Source organism: Dendrobates tinctorius, unplaced genomic scaffold (assembly GCF_039654945.1).
Source record: "Dendrobates tinctorius isolate UK_male_01 unplaced genomic scaffold, ASM3965494v1 ptg000226l, whole genome shotgun sequence".
Taxonomy (NCBI): Eukaryota; Metazoa; Chordata; class Amphibia; order Anura; family Dendrobatidae; genus Dendrobates; species Dendrobates tinctorius.
This window is the reverse complement of record NW_027361893.1, coordinates 1,213,997-1,227,608: the sequence shown is the minus strand read 5'-3', so window position 1 is coordinate 1,227,608 and position 13,612 is coordinate 1,213,997. Positions and strand designations below refer to the sequence as shown.

The window sequence follows — 13,612 nt, the reverse complement described above, 5'->3', positions numbered from 1 at the left end:
CCATGTTATATACATGCTCCCAATACATTATATTATCATTACCACACTGTAACACAGGGCACAAGCCCTTCTAGTGAGGCAGGAAAGATCGCTGTATGACAGAGAAGAATGCGGACATAGTCCGAGCATCAGTGCCGCAACACGGATCCCTGCACACGGACCAGTGTTCTCCTGGATCCGTGTTCCATTTTAATTCCAGACGTGTAGCCGCGGATCCGTGCGTCTCCCTGCGCCTGCGTGTTTTTCAGATGACGCAAAACTGCAACAAGTTGCGTTTTTGTGCATCCGAAAAATATGCAGACACAGCGATCCATGGGAAAACGGTGACAGCTGGATGCACAGTCCCATCCGTCACCACTGAAAGTCAATGGAGACGAAAACGGATCCGTGTGCATCCAAAATATGCAAGTGTGAGACCAGCTTAACCCTATAAGGCCACGGTGCGGATTCTGCTGCGGATCCGCAGTGTTTCAGGCTCCGCAGCAGATTTAGGTGCCTTGTACAGCGCCATTGTTTTCAATGGTAAACTGAATAACGCTGTGCACATGCTGCAGATTTTTCCATGCGGATTTGCTGCGGGTTCAAATCCACAGCATGTCAATTCTTTGTGCGGAATCCGCTGCGGTTTCAAACCTCCATTGTAGAGGTGTGAAACCGCAGGGCTAAACCGCAGGTCTTTTTTACCTTCGGATTTTTCCAAATCCGCAGCACCAAAAATGATGTGTGCACATGGCCTAATGATTGGGGCTGGACCTAGATTTCTGCAGTCTTGCTTGAAGTCACTTTATTATATTGCTTACCCTCCCCTCAGCAAGAACTGACGCTTCTCCCTGTAGGGTTCCTGTCCTGTGTGACTGTCCGGAATCCTCCTCACTCAGTGCTGCACTGCTGCTGACTTTAACTAAAGGCCCCGTCACACTATATTGCTAGCGACATCGCTGTGTGTGATACTTACCTCCGACCGCGCGAGAACGTCCTGGACTGCTTCTCGTCGTCAGCTTCCTGTGGAGAGACGAGCGTGGAGCCGGGCGGGAGGACGCAGGACCACCAGGTGTGACAGGTAAGTAACGACCGCCGACCCCTGCGATGTCGCTGGTGAGATCTGCCTGTGTGGCAGCTCACTAGCGACCACTTAGCGATGCACCAGCGATCCTGATCGCGTCATATCGCTGGTCGGGATCGCTGGTGCATCGCTAAGTGTGACAATACCTTTATAGTATACTATAGTATATGTCAGAGTCTACATGACACCAATTTGCTGAGTCACTTGAGATTAACCCCTCTACAGTCACATGCCATATATTGTATGCCATGCATGTCTGAAGCTAGGAGTATATTATTATTATTTATTGTTATAGCGCCATTTATTCCATGGCGCTTTACATGTAGGGAGGGGTATACAGAAAAACAAGTACAATAATGTTGAACAATACAAGTCATAACTGGTACAGGAGGAGAGAGGACCCTGCCCGCGAAGGCTCACAATCTACAAGGGATGGGTGATAATACAGTAGGCGAGGTATATCGCCTACTGTAGAGTAGGTATATCACTTTAAATATTTCCACTCACTCCAGCACAGACAGCACACATTCCCCTCTCTGTCTCCTGACAGCTCCGCCTCCTCCCAGATGAGTCACTGCCACTGCCTGGCACCAGAAAAAAAAAAAAAGAACCAGCTCGTTCACAGTGCAGAGCCGGCTCATTTTGTTCCCAGCGGGGAGCTGGCTCTTTGAATCGGATCGTTCATGGAAAACACATCACTAGTCTAGATGGTGCACCAGGTCAGGTGACCTTGATGACCCCGCAGTTTCCTGATATTATATCGGCCATAGCCCCAAAGGAAAGGGGTGCGGGGAGGAATGTGAGGTACCGGCCATGGTAAAGTGCCCGAGGCAGCTGGGTGTGGGGCAGAACTCTGCTTACAGGGGCATAATGGGGGCATTACACTGTGTGGGGCCAAGAAAGGGGCCCTGTACTATGGGAACACTCCGTCTCCTCACTGCCTGTCTCCATAGTGGGATCGTCTGTATCTATTACAGGAAACAGAACCGTGAGGATTCTTATAGAAAGTCTCAGCGCAGAAGGGGTTAATGTCCCCCGTGCTCAGTAATGGGGGGAATCTCCACCTGCAGAGCCGCCCTCCACATATATGGCCGCTCTGTGCACAGGACCTGTGATGAGGTCACAGGAGGGGAGGAGTCAGCGGTCACATGATCTCCGGAGGGCTGACACCAGCGATATGCTAGATACTTAACTATATGGGCGCCTTCCATGTGTGACGTCATTTCTAGGGGCGTGTCATACCTTCAGGGGGCGTGTTCTGACGTGAAGAGGCTAAATCTTGGGAGCCAGAAAGCGCTGTGGTGACGTCACGCCCATGTGACCAGAAAGGGCGCCGCCTCCTCCTCCATGCAGCAGGCAGGAGGAAGCCTCAGGTGTCATGGCGGCGGGTGTTGTGTTTTGGGTGGACGGATCAGGTAAGTGGACGTTGCTTGCTTGGGACAGCCTGGGGAAGTTAGTGCACTGCAGCCCCCCCGTAATCCCCTCATGCCCGGGCCGGCTCCTGCCGTTGTGGCCTCTATGAGGGGGTGACGCGGGAACGCTTCCGTGGATCCCGGCCGTTCTGGCCTCTATGAGGGGGTGACGCGGGAACGCTTCCGTGGATCCCGGCCGTTCTGACCTCTATGAGGGGGTGACGCGGGAACGCTTCCGTGGATCCCGGCCGTTCTGACCTCTATGAGGGGGTGACGCGGGAACGCTTCCGTGGATCCCGGCCGTTGTGGCCTCTATGAGGGGGTGACGCGGGAACGCTTCCGTGGATCCCGGCCGTTGTGGCCTCTATGAGGGGGTGACGCGGGAACGCTTCCGTGGATCCCGGCCGTTGTGGCCTCTATGAGGGGGTGACGCGGGAACGCTTCCGTGGATCCCGGCCGTTGTGGCCTCTATGAGGGGGTGACGCGGGAACGCTTCCGTGGATCCCGGCCGTTCTGGCCTCTATGAGGGGGTGACGCGGGAACGCTTCCGTGGATCCCGGCCGTTCTGGCCTCTATGAGGGGGTGACGCGGGAACGCTTCCGTGGATCCCGGCCGTTCTGACCTCTATGAGGGGGTGACGCGGGAACGCTTCCGTGGATCCCGGCCGTTGTGGCCTCTATGAGGGGGTGACGCGGGAACGCTTCCGTGGATCCCGGCCGTTCTGGCCTCTATGAGGGGGTGACGCGGGAACGCTTCCGTGGATCCCGGCCGTTCTGGCCTCTATGAGGGGGTGACGCGGGAACGCTTCCGTGGATCCCGGCCGTTCTGGCCTCTATGAGGGGGTGACGCGGGAACGCTTCCGTGGATCCCGGCCGTTCTGGCCTCTATGAGGGGGTGACGCGGGAACGCTTCCGTGGATCCCGGCCGTTCTGGCCTCTATGAGGGGGTGACGCGGGAACGCTTCCGTGGATCCCGGCCGTTCTGGCCTCTATGAGGGGGTGACGCGGGAACGCTTCCGTGGATCCCGGCCGTTCTGGCCTCTATGAGGGGGTGACGCGGGAACGCTTCCGTGGATCCCGGCCGTTCTGGCCTCTATGAGGGGGTGACGCGGGAACGCTTCCGTGGATCCCGGCCGTTCTGGCCTCTATGAGGGGGTGACGCGGGAACGCTTCCGTGGATCCCGGCCGTTCTGGCCTCTATGAGGGGGTGACGCGGGAACGCTTCCGTGGATCCCGGCCGTTCTGGCCTCTATGAGGGGGTGACGCGGGAACGCTTCCGTGGATCCCGGCCGTTCTGGCCTCTATGAGGGGGTGACGCGGGAACGCTTCCGTGGATCCCGGCCGTTCTGGCCTCTATGAGGGGGTGACGCGGGAACGCTTCCGTGGATCCCGGCCGTTCTGGCCTCTATGAGGGGGTGACGCGGGAACGCTTCCGTGGATCCCGGCCGTTCTGGCCTCTATGAGGGGGTGACGCGGGAACGCTTCCGTGGATCCCGGCCGTTCTGGCCTCTATGAGGGGGTGACGCGGGAACGCTTCCGTGGATCCCGGCCGTTCTGGCCTCTATGAGGGGGTGACGCGGGAACGCTTCCGTGGATCCCGGCCGTTCTGGCCTCTATGAGGGGGTGACGCGGGAACGCTTCCGTGGATCCCGGCCGTTCTGGCCTCTATGAGGGGGTGACGCGGGAACGCTTCCGTGGATCCCGGCCGTTCTGGCCTCTATGAGGGGGTGACGCGGGAACGCTTCCGTGGATCCCGGCCGTTCTGGCCTCTATGAGGGGGTGACGCGGGAACGCTTCCGTGGATCCCGGCCGTTGTGGCCTCTATGAGGGGGTGACGCGGGAACGCTTCCGTGGATCCCGGCCGTTGTGGCCTCTATGAGGGGGTGACGCGGGAACGCTTCCGTGGATCCCGGCCGTTGTGGCCTCTATGAGGGGGTGACGCGGGAACGCTTCCGTGGATCCCGGCCGTTGTGGCCTCTATGAGGGGGTGACGCGGGAACGCTTCCGTGGATCCCGGCCGTTGTGGCCTCTATGAGGGGGTGACGCGGGAACGCTTCCGTGGATCCCGGCCGTTCTGGCCTCTATGAGGGGGTGACGCGGGAACGCTTCCGTGGATCCCGGCCGTTCTGGCCTCTATGAGGGGGTGACGCGGGAACGCTTCCGTGGATCCCGGCCGTTCTGGCCTCTATGAGGGGGTGACGCGGGAACGCTTCCGTGGATCCCGGCCGTTCTGGCCTCTATGAGGGGGTGACGCGGGAACGCTTCCGTGGATCCCGGCCGTTCTGGCCTCTATGTGGGGGTGACGCGGGAACGCTTCCGTGGATCCCGGCCGTTGTGGCCTCTATGAGGGGGTGACGCGGGAACGCTTCCGTGGATCCCGGCCGTTCTGGCCTCTATGAGGGGGTGACGCGGGAACGCTTCCGTGGATCCCGGCCGTTCTGGCCTCTATGTGGGGGTGACGCGGGAACGCTTCCGTGGATCCCGGCCGTTCTGGCCTCTATGAGGGGGTGACGCGGGAACGCTTCCGTGGATCCCGGCCGTTCTGGCCTCTATGAGGGGGTGACGCGGGAACGCTTCCGTGGATCCCGGCCGTTCTGGCCTCTATGAGGGGGTGACGCGGGAACGCTTCCGTGGATCCCGGCCGTTCTGGCCTCTATGAGGGGGTGACGCGGGAACGCTTCCGTGGATCCCGGCCGTTCTGGCCTCTATGAGGGGGTGACGCGGGAACGCTTCCGTGGATCCCGGCCGTTCTGGCCTCTATGTGGGGGTGACGCGGGAACGCTTCCGTGGATCCCGGCCGTTCTGACCTCTATGTGGGGGTGACGCGGGAACGCTTCCGTGGATCCCGGCCGTTCTGACCTCTATGAGGGGGTGACGCGGGAACGCTTCCGTGGATCCCGGCCGTTCTGACCTCTATGTGGGGGTGACGCGGGAACGCTTCCGTGGATCCCGGCCGTTCTGGCCTCTATGAGGGGGTGACGCGGGAACGCTTCCGTGGATCCCGGCCGTTCTGGCCTCTATGAGGGGGTGACGCGGGAACGCTTCCGTGGATCCCGGCCGTTCTGGCCTCTATGAGGGGGTGACGCGGGAACGCTTCCGTGGATCCCGGCCGTTCTGGCCTCTATGAGGGGGTGACGCGGGAACGCTTCCGTGGATCCCGGCCGTTCTGGCCTCTATGAGGGGGTGACGCGGGAACGCTTCCGTGGATCCCGGCCGTTCTGGCCTCTATGAGGGGGTGGCGCGGGAACGCTTCCGTGGATCCCGGCCGTTCTGGCCTCTATGAGGGGGTGGCGCGGGAACGCTTCCGTGGATCCCGGCCGTTCTGGCCTCTATGAGGGGGTGGCGCGGGAACGCTTCCGTGGATCCCGGCCGTTCTGGCCTCTATGAGGGGGTGGCGCGGGAACGCTTCCGTGGATCCCGGCCGTTCTGGCCTCTATGAGGGGGTGGCGCGGGAACGCTTCCGTGGATCCCGGCCGTTCTGGCCTCTATGAGGGGGTGACGCGGGAACGCTTCCGTGGAACCCGGCCGTTCTGGCCTTGCTTTCTCGGGACATGTCGGGCTTCATGTCACTGGTAACTTTAGGTCGATAATTTTTGCGTTTCTTTGTGAAATTTGATTATGTTGCACTTTCCCCCTTTGAATCTTTATCCTGTTACACCAGAGAGTTGTTGTGTGACCCCGGATAGTTCCTAGATGGCGCCCCACACGTCTGCGTCACATCAGCGCGGAGTGGAAACATGGCTGCTGTATTAGGACGTCGTAAGGGTTAAAAGTCGACCAGCGGTTTCTCATTTTGACACCATTTTTTTAGGGACCCCCTCACATCTGAAGTCACTTTGAGGGGCCTATATTATTATTATTATTATTTATTATTATTATTATTATTATGCATTTATATAGCGCCATTTATTCCATGGTGCTTTACATGGGAAAAGTGGAACTATAGACAAGTATACTAAACATGTGTAAGACAAGGGACACACAAGTACATAAGGAGAGGGGATCCTGCCAGCGAGGGCTCACAGTCTACAGGGATGGGTGAGGATACAGTAGGAGGGGGTAGAGCAGGTCGTGCGGTGGTTCAGTAGACCAAGGATCACTGCAGGCTGTAGGCTTGTCGGAACAGGTGGGTCTTCAGGTTCTTCTTGAAGGTTTCCGTTGATGGTGAGTCTGAGGTGTTGGGGTAGAGAGTTCCAGAGTATGGGGGAAGCACGGGAGAAGTCTTGTATGCGATTGTGGGAAGAGGAGATAAGGGGGGAGTAGAGAAGGAGATCTTGGGATGATCGAAGGTTGCGTGCGGGTAGGTACCTAGAGACCATGTCGCAGATGTATGGAGGAGACAGGTTGTGGATGGCTTTGTATGTCATGGTTAGGGTTTTGAATTGGATCCTCTGGGCGATAGGAAGCCAGTGAAGGGCCTGGCATAGGGGGGAGGCTGGGGAGTAGCGGGGAGACAGGTGGATTAGTCGGGCAGCAGAGTGTAGGATGGACTGGAGCCGAGCCAGAGTGCTAGAGGGGAGGCCAGAGAGTAGGAGGTTGCAGTAGTCGAGGCGGGAGATAAGAGCATGCCCTAGTGTTTTTGTGGTTGATGAATGAGCTGATCCAGGAACTATTTGAGTTTGAGGCGGCAGGAGGAGGCGAGGGCTTGGATATGTGGTTTGAAGGAGAACGCAGAGTCGAGGATCACCCCAAGGCACCGAGCGTGCGGGACTGGGGAAAGAGAGCAGCCGTTGACATTGATGGATAGGTCTGGTGGAGGGGTGGAGTGAGATGGGGAAAGATGATGAATTCTGGTTTTGTCCATGTTCAGTTTGAGAAAGCGAGCAGAAAAGAAGGCTGAGATAGCAGACAGACATTGTGGGATTTCAGTCAGTAAGGAGGCAAGGTCGGGGCCAGATAGGTAGATCTGCGTGTCATCGGCGTAGAGGTGATACTGCAAACCGTGGGATTCTATGAGCTGTCCCAAGCCGAAGGTATAGATGGAGAATAGTAGGGGTCCTAGGACAGAGCCTTGGGGAACACCGACAGACAGGGGGCGAGGTGAGGAGGTGGTGTGTGAGAGGGAGACAGTGAATGTACGGTCCGTTGGGTATGATGAGATCCAGGATAGGGCCAAGTCTGTGATGCCAAGAGATGAGGGAATGGTCCACAGCGTCGAAGGCAGAGGACAGGTCCAGGAGAAGGAGGACAGAGTAGTGTCGCTTGCTCTTGGCGGTTAGTAAGTCGTTAGTGACTTTAGTTAGGGCCGTTTCAGTTGAGTGATGCGGTCGGAAGCCGGATTGTAACCAGTCAAAGAGGGAAAAGGAGGAGAGGTGGGAGGAAGATATACATGCTGTTCCAGTAGTTTTGAGGCGTAAGGGAGAAGAGATATTGGGCGATAGACACAGAGGATTGGTCAAAGAAGGGCTTTTTGAGGATGGGTGTGATTGAGGCATGTTTGAAGGATGAGGGAAAGACACCATTTGTAAGTGAAAGGTTGAAAAGGTGTGTTAGAGATGGCATGAGGACTGTGGCCAAGTTGGGGATGAGAGGGGAGTGGGTGAGGTGCTGATCTTGACAGAAGGGTGTAGAGCTGAGCTTCTGTCATGGTGGAGAAGCTGGCTTTTGCAGAAAAGAGCTGAGCGGCTAAGAGGGGCATTGGGGCTGCGGGCCAAAGTTTTGTCTGATTGTGTCGATCTTCTGCTTAAAGAAGGAGGCAAAGTCTTCAGCAGAAATGAGAGGAGGGGGAGGAGGTGCTGTGGGACGGAGTAGAGAATTGAACGTGTTGAAGAGCTGTTTAGGGTTGTGAGACAGGGAGGATATGAGAGATGCAAAGTAAGTTTGTTTTGCGGCAGAGAGCGTGGACTTGAAGCTGGCAAGGGACTGCTTGTATGTGCTGAAGTGCTCAGTAGAATGGGTTCTCTTCCATCTCCGCTCAGTGGCCCTGGAAACCCGTCGCAGTTCTTTGGTCAGCCAGGTCTGCATGTTGATTGTTCGAGTTTTGCTCTGCATGAGGGGGGAAGCTGAATCAAGTGTTGCTGTTATTGTGGTGTTATAAAAAGTGGCATCAGCATCTGTGTCGTGAAGGGAAGCTATGTCTGTAAGAGGGAGAAGGGACTCAGAGAGTGATTGTAAATTGAGGTGTTTGAGATTCCTGCGAGGGTGAGCGAGTTTATGGAGCGGGGGTTGCGCAGTAGGAGAGGAAAGAGAATGTCAGTAGGTTGTGGTCAGACAGGGGGCGGGTTGAGTTATTGAGATTAGTGAGGGAACAGAGACGGGTGAAGATAAGGTCCAGCATGTGACCATCTTTGTGAGTGGCCGCAGAAGACCAGTGAGTGAGGCCGAGGGAAGCCGTGAGCGATAGAAGTTTAGAGGCAGCCGGGGCGGAAGTCGCCCATGATGATGGTGGAGATGTCAGCAGAAAGGAAATGGAGTAGCCAGGTGGTGAAGTGGTCGAGAAAGGTGGAGATTCTGGGGGGCGGTAGATGACAGCCGGATGGAGGGGGAATAGATGCGGACGGAATGCACCTCGAACGAGGGAAGAGTAGCGGAGGGTGGCAGAGAAATTGGGGTAAAGGAGCAGGTGTCAGACAGGAGCAAGCCAACTCCTCCACCACATGTGTTGCTGGGGCAAGGGGTGTGAGAGAGATGGAATCCGCCATAGGAAAGCGCAGCTGGAGAGGCTGTGTCAGAGGGAGTGAGCCAGGTTTCAGTGACGGCAAGGAAGGAGAGTGTTATGAATGAGTCACCGAGGAGGAAAAACAAAAGCAAGCCACAGCAAACCAGAGAGGTTGGTAACTAAGCGGATTGCAGACCCCTGATCCTATCCACACAACTAACAGTAGCCGTGGAGCGTACCTAGGATAATCCTAGACACCTCGTCACAGCCGGAGAACTAAATACACCTAAAGCAAGAAAAGGGGAAATCTAAACTGCCCCAAAGCAATAGACAGCCCCCAAACATGTATTGTCGGTGAGACAAGATGAAAACACAAACACAAATAGAAAAATAGGCTGACAAACGATGGGGCCCACACTAACTAGAAAGGAAAGATGCTGTCTGCAATCACGCGCAAAACCCTGCCAAAAAATGTCGAACACGTCTGATAACAAAAACCCTGAAGTCACTAGACTTCAATTCCCTATATCAGCACTCTGGTATATTCTGAAGACAGAGCAAAAAGAGACCAATCTGATCAGGGACAAAAAGCAAACTGGCGTAAACAGAGACATAAGAATGGAAATTCAGCACAGCCCCAGCAGGGGCTGGCTGACCACAAAAACTGAGTAAACAGACCAAATCTCATGTGAAAAAATAGCAGAGCACACTTAGCTTGAGAAGGCAGGAACAGAACTGGAAACCAGAACCTCAGGGCAGTAAAAAAATCAGCACAAAATTAGGGAGTCAGCTGTCTTAAATCCAGTCAGAGACTCCTGATGTCCACTCACAGTCCTCCTCAGGTGGCAGGTCTCTGCCATTTAGATCAGCTTCATTACCTACTGTCACCACTAGAGGGAGCCCGGATGGAGAACTCACGACTCCTCTGTCAACACAGCCAGCTCCAGCACCTTCACCAGAAGCCAGAGGTAAACCAGAAAATGAGTTCACAACAGGAGAGTTTGTTGGTGATAAAGAGGTCATGGATAAACGACAGCTTGTTGCAGACAGATGTTGTAGTCCGTTACCTTACAGTCAATTCCAGTCCAATTCCACTGCGATTCTGGTCTAATTCAGTGTACTTAGAAATCTGTACTTTGAGATATGGATTTTGAAACAGATGGAGCCGACTACGTCTGGAGCAGACCCATGGAGCAGAATATATGTGCAGCTACAGACAATCAGGTGTGAGTGAGAGTGGGGTGTGACTGCCCAGGCCAAATGCACAGTTAAGCAGAGGTCATAAAAGGGGGAAGGGGGTTATACAGACCACTTAGGTGTGTGGCAAAGACAACAAGAAAACACCCAAATCTGACACCATTCTAAAAACTGCACCCCTCAAGCTACTCAAAACCACATTCAAGAAGATTATTAACCCTTCAGGTGCATCACAGGAACTAAAGCAACGTGGAAGGGAAAAAATGGACATTTTAATTTTTCCAACAAAAATTTTCTTTTAGCATCAGTTTTTTCATTTTCACATGAGTAACAGGGTAACATGGATCCTAAAACTTGTTGGGCAATTTCTCCTGAATACACCGATACCCCATATGTGGGGGAAAACCACTGTTTGGGCGCGCGGTAGGCCTCAGAAGGGAAGGAGCGCCATTTGACTTTTTGAATGGAAAATATGCTGGAATATTTAGCGGGTGCCATGTCGCGTTTGGAGAGTCCCTGTGCGCCTAAACATTGGAGCTCCCCCACAAGTGACCCCATTTTGGAAACTAGACCTCCCCAAGGAACTTATCTAGATGCATAATGAGCACTTTCAACCCCTAAGTGCTTCACAGAAGTTTATAACGCAGAGCCGTGAAAATAAAAAAATCATTTTTTTTTTTTTTTTTACCCTTTGCCACGACAGCACCCACTGTAGAGAGGGATCCGCCCCATAGGAACAGGAAACCTACAGAAAATAAGAGGGGCGGTCCCCCTCTCCTCCTCAGTTGGTTTCCTGTTCCTAGGGAAACCACAGGAAGAGTCTCCTACAGAGAACATACCTGGGCCAATGCACGCCGCCTGTGCAGTATCTGCGGAACGGCAAGGGCTGCGGTCCAGAAGCAGCGTCGGGGGAGTTTCCGTTAAACAGCTCCCCCCTCGTCTGATGGATGGCTGGAGAGATGACCGGGTTCGGGGAAGGCTGCCCGGACTAACTCAGGAGCTCACCGGGGAGTCGCATGGAGCTACAGGACAGTTGCTGTCCAAGCTCAGCGGCTGCTCTGGGAGCATGGAGGAGCCACCGCAGTAGAATCGCGGGCAGGTGAGAGCACCAGTGGTGTGGGGTCATAAAGAAGACGCAGCTTTCAGGGGCCTGGGGGACGCGGCCCGGTGCACGAAGCCGGGCCCGTGCATGTGCCGCCCGACGTGGATGCCCCGGAAGTAAAGAGTGAACTTCCAGGGCATAATGGCGGAAATACAGTGCCACCCTTAAGCGCTACTGCGCAGGCGCGAAGCGGCGGCAATTGACCCGGAACTAGAGGGAACTTCTGGATCAAGAGAGAGAAAAAAATAAATAACCTATTTAAACTAACCGCCATGGGGCAGTCGGCGGTGAAATTATATTATCCCCAGGAGATGCGCATCCTCCGGCAGGGAACTCTGCGGGTGGTAGTACCTCCTGAGACCGCTCCAGCAGAGGATCCACGGATACCGCTCGCAGAAGGGACGCAGCAGATTCAAGGTCCAGGACTGTACCTCAGCCATCTGATCCGGTACCGTAAGCTTCACTGGGTGAGTGCGCACAAAACTCTGCCTATCAAGCTGACACCCCTTTTTTCTCGCTATGTCTCCCCCCTTTTCAGGCCAAGAAAAAGGAAAAATCAAAACACAAAGAATGTGCTTTATGTACTCAGTCTCTCCCTGACTCCTACCCCAAAAAACTTTGCAAGCAATGCATTATGGAGACCAGGCAGGGAGCCGCAGTGTCGTCTAAAGACATGCGGACCATAATTAGAGAAGAATTACAGGCTATCGCCTATGCTAGTACACCCCCAGAGGGTAGGAGTAAGAAACAAGTAACCCTCAGCTCAGAATCTGCGGAGGAAAAGGAGATGGCCTCAGACTCCTCACTCACATTATCATCATCGTCATCAGAAATTGAGGGACGATCATGTTTTCCCCTGGATAGTGTAGATAATTTGGTGAAATCCGTAAGAAACACTATGGGGTGTGAGGAAACAAAGGGCTCTCAAACCACGCAGGATATAATGTTTGGCTGAGAGAAAAACGAAAGCCTTTCCGGTAATCCCGGCAATTAAGGCCCTGATTAAGAGAGAATGGGAGAAACAAGACTAGAGAAGTTTCCTCCTATCGGCCTCAAAAAGGAAATGCCCCTTTAGTGACGAAGAGCTGCTAAAATGGAGAAAAGTTCCTAACGTGGACGCAGCTGTGGCCTCCACCTCTAAAGAATCTACACTACCAGTAGAAGATGCGGGCCTTTCTGACCCAGTAGACCGTAAAGCAGAGTCATCATTAAAAAGGTCATGGGAGGCAACTATGGGCATTTTCATCCAGCAGTAGCCAGCACATGCACCGCCAGATCAATGCTCGTATGGTTTGAGCAGAAAGTGTCTAGGGAGAAGCTGCTGCGTGCTGCTATTCCTTTAGAGGGGCAGCAGCCTTCATGGCCGATGCCTCAGCAGACTCGCTACGCCTAGCGGCAAGGTCTGCAGGTCTTGGGAATAGTGTCAAGCGGGCATTATGAGACTTATTGGAATACAAACATCAATTTGTGAACATGTATTCCCTATTAAAATTAATACCTTTTATTGATAAATGAAACGCCTAATCCCGTGAAAAAAAATGGAACAAAGTCCACAATAGATAACTACAATCAAAGACCAAAAATAAAGCCCTACAAAAGGACTACAATGACCTATCTGTAAACCTTCCTTACGTGGAGGTTGGCACCCCCACTCAACGTAGACTCACCCCATCTCCCCTACCTCACCCTAGATAAAAAGGTGGGAAAACAATATTAGATAGGAAGGGGATGAAGGTAAATACCGAACGAACCTTTTTATAGGAAAAAATGATCATGGATACCTAATATATGCACGTGGGAAGCTAGCATACAAAAGGGCTAACAGCCTAAAGATATTGAGTAGCATATATAACCCCAACATACATAGACCACATTACAGAGATACAAAATGTGATCAAAAAAGAGTACTAAATATGTTGCCACAAAAGATGACAGGCCTTATGTCTCCAAATGGCCTATACAAAGGTACATAATGGAGATGGCTAATCCTTATGACCTCATGCAGTAATAAACAAGCGCCTAGAACCGTGCTAATACACAGCCTTATCCTGGACATTAAAGTCCAGTAGATATACACGCACAGAGCATCAATTAAAGGCACCACATGTGGTTACTTATCATAGGAAGTCGCCTCGACGCGTTTCCCCGGTGTGACGGTTCATCAGGAGGACTGAGACTTTAGTACCAAAAGATATTAGATAAACTTCATGATGCCCCAAATACCATGCTGAAAAAGGCATG

At 54.0% G+C, this 13,612-nt stretch overlaps 1 protein-coding gene across 2 annotated transcripts in view; it reads left to right on the top strand.

Annotated features, from left to right (window-relative positions):
• The first annotated feature begins 2,317 nt into the window (after positions 1-2,317).
• Positions 2,318-13,612, top strand: part of LOC141059280 (uncharacterized) — a 70,215-nt gene continuing 58,920 nt past the window's right edge. Inside the window, exon 1 of one of the 2 annotated variants that reach the window (XM_073555589.1) lies at positions 2,318-2,478. The gene's annotated coding sequence lies outside the window, so the exon portion shown is untranslated. The remainder of the gene's footprint in view (positions 2,479-13,612) is intronic. The other variant, XM_073555591.1, reaches the window with a different exon arrangement.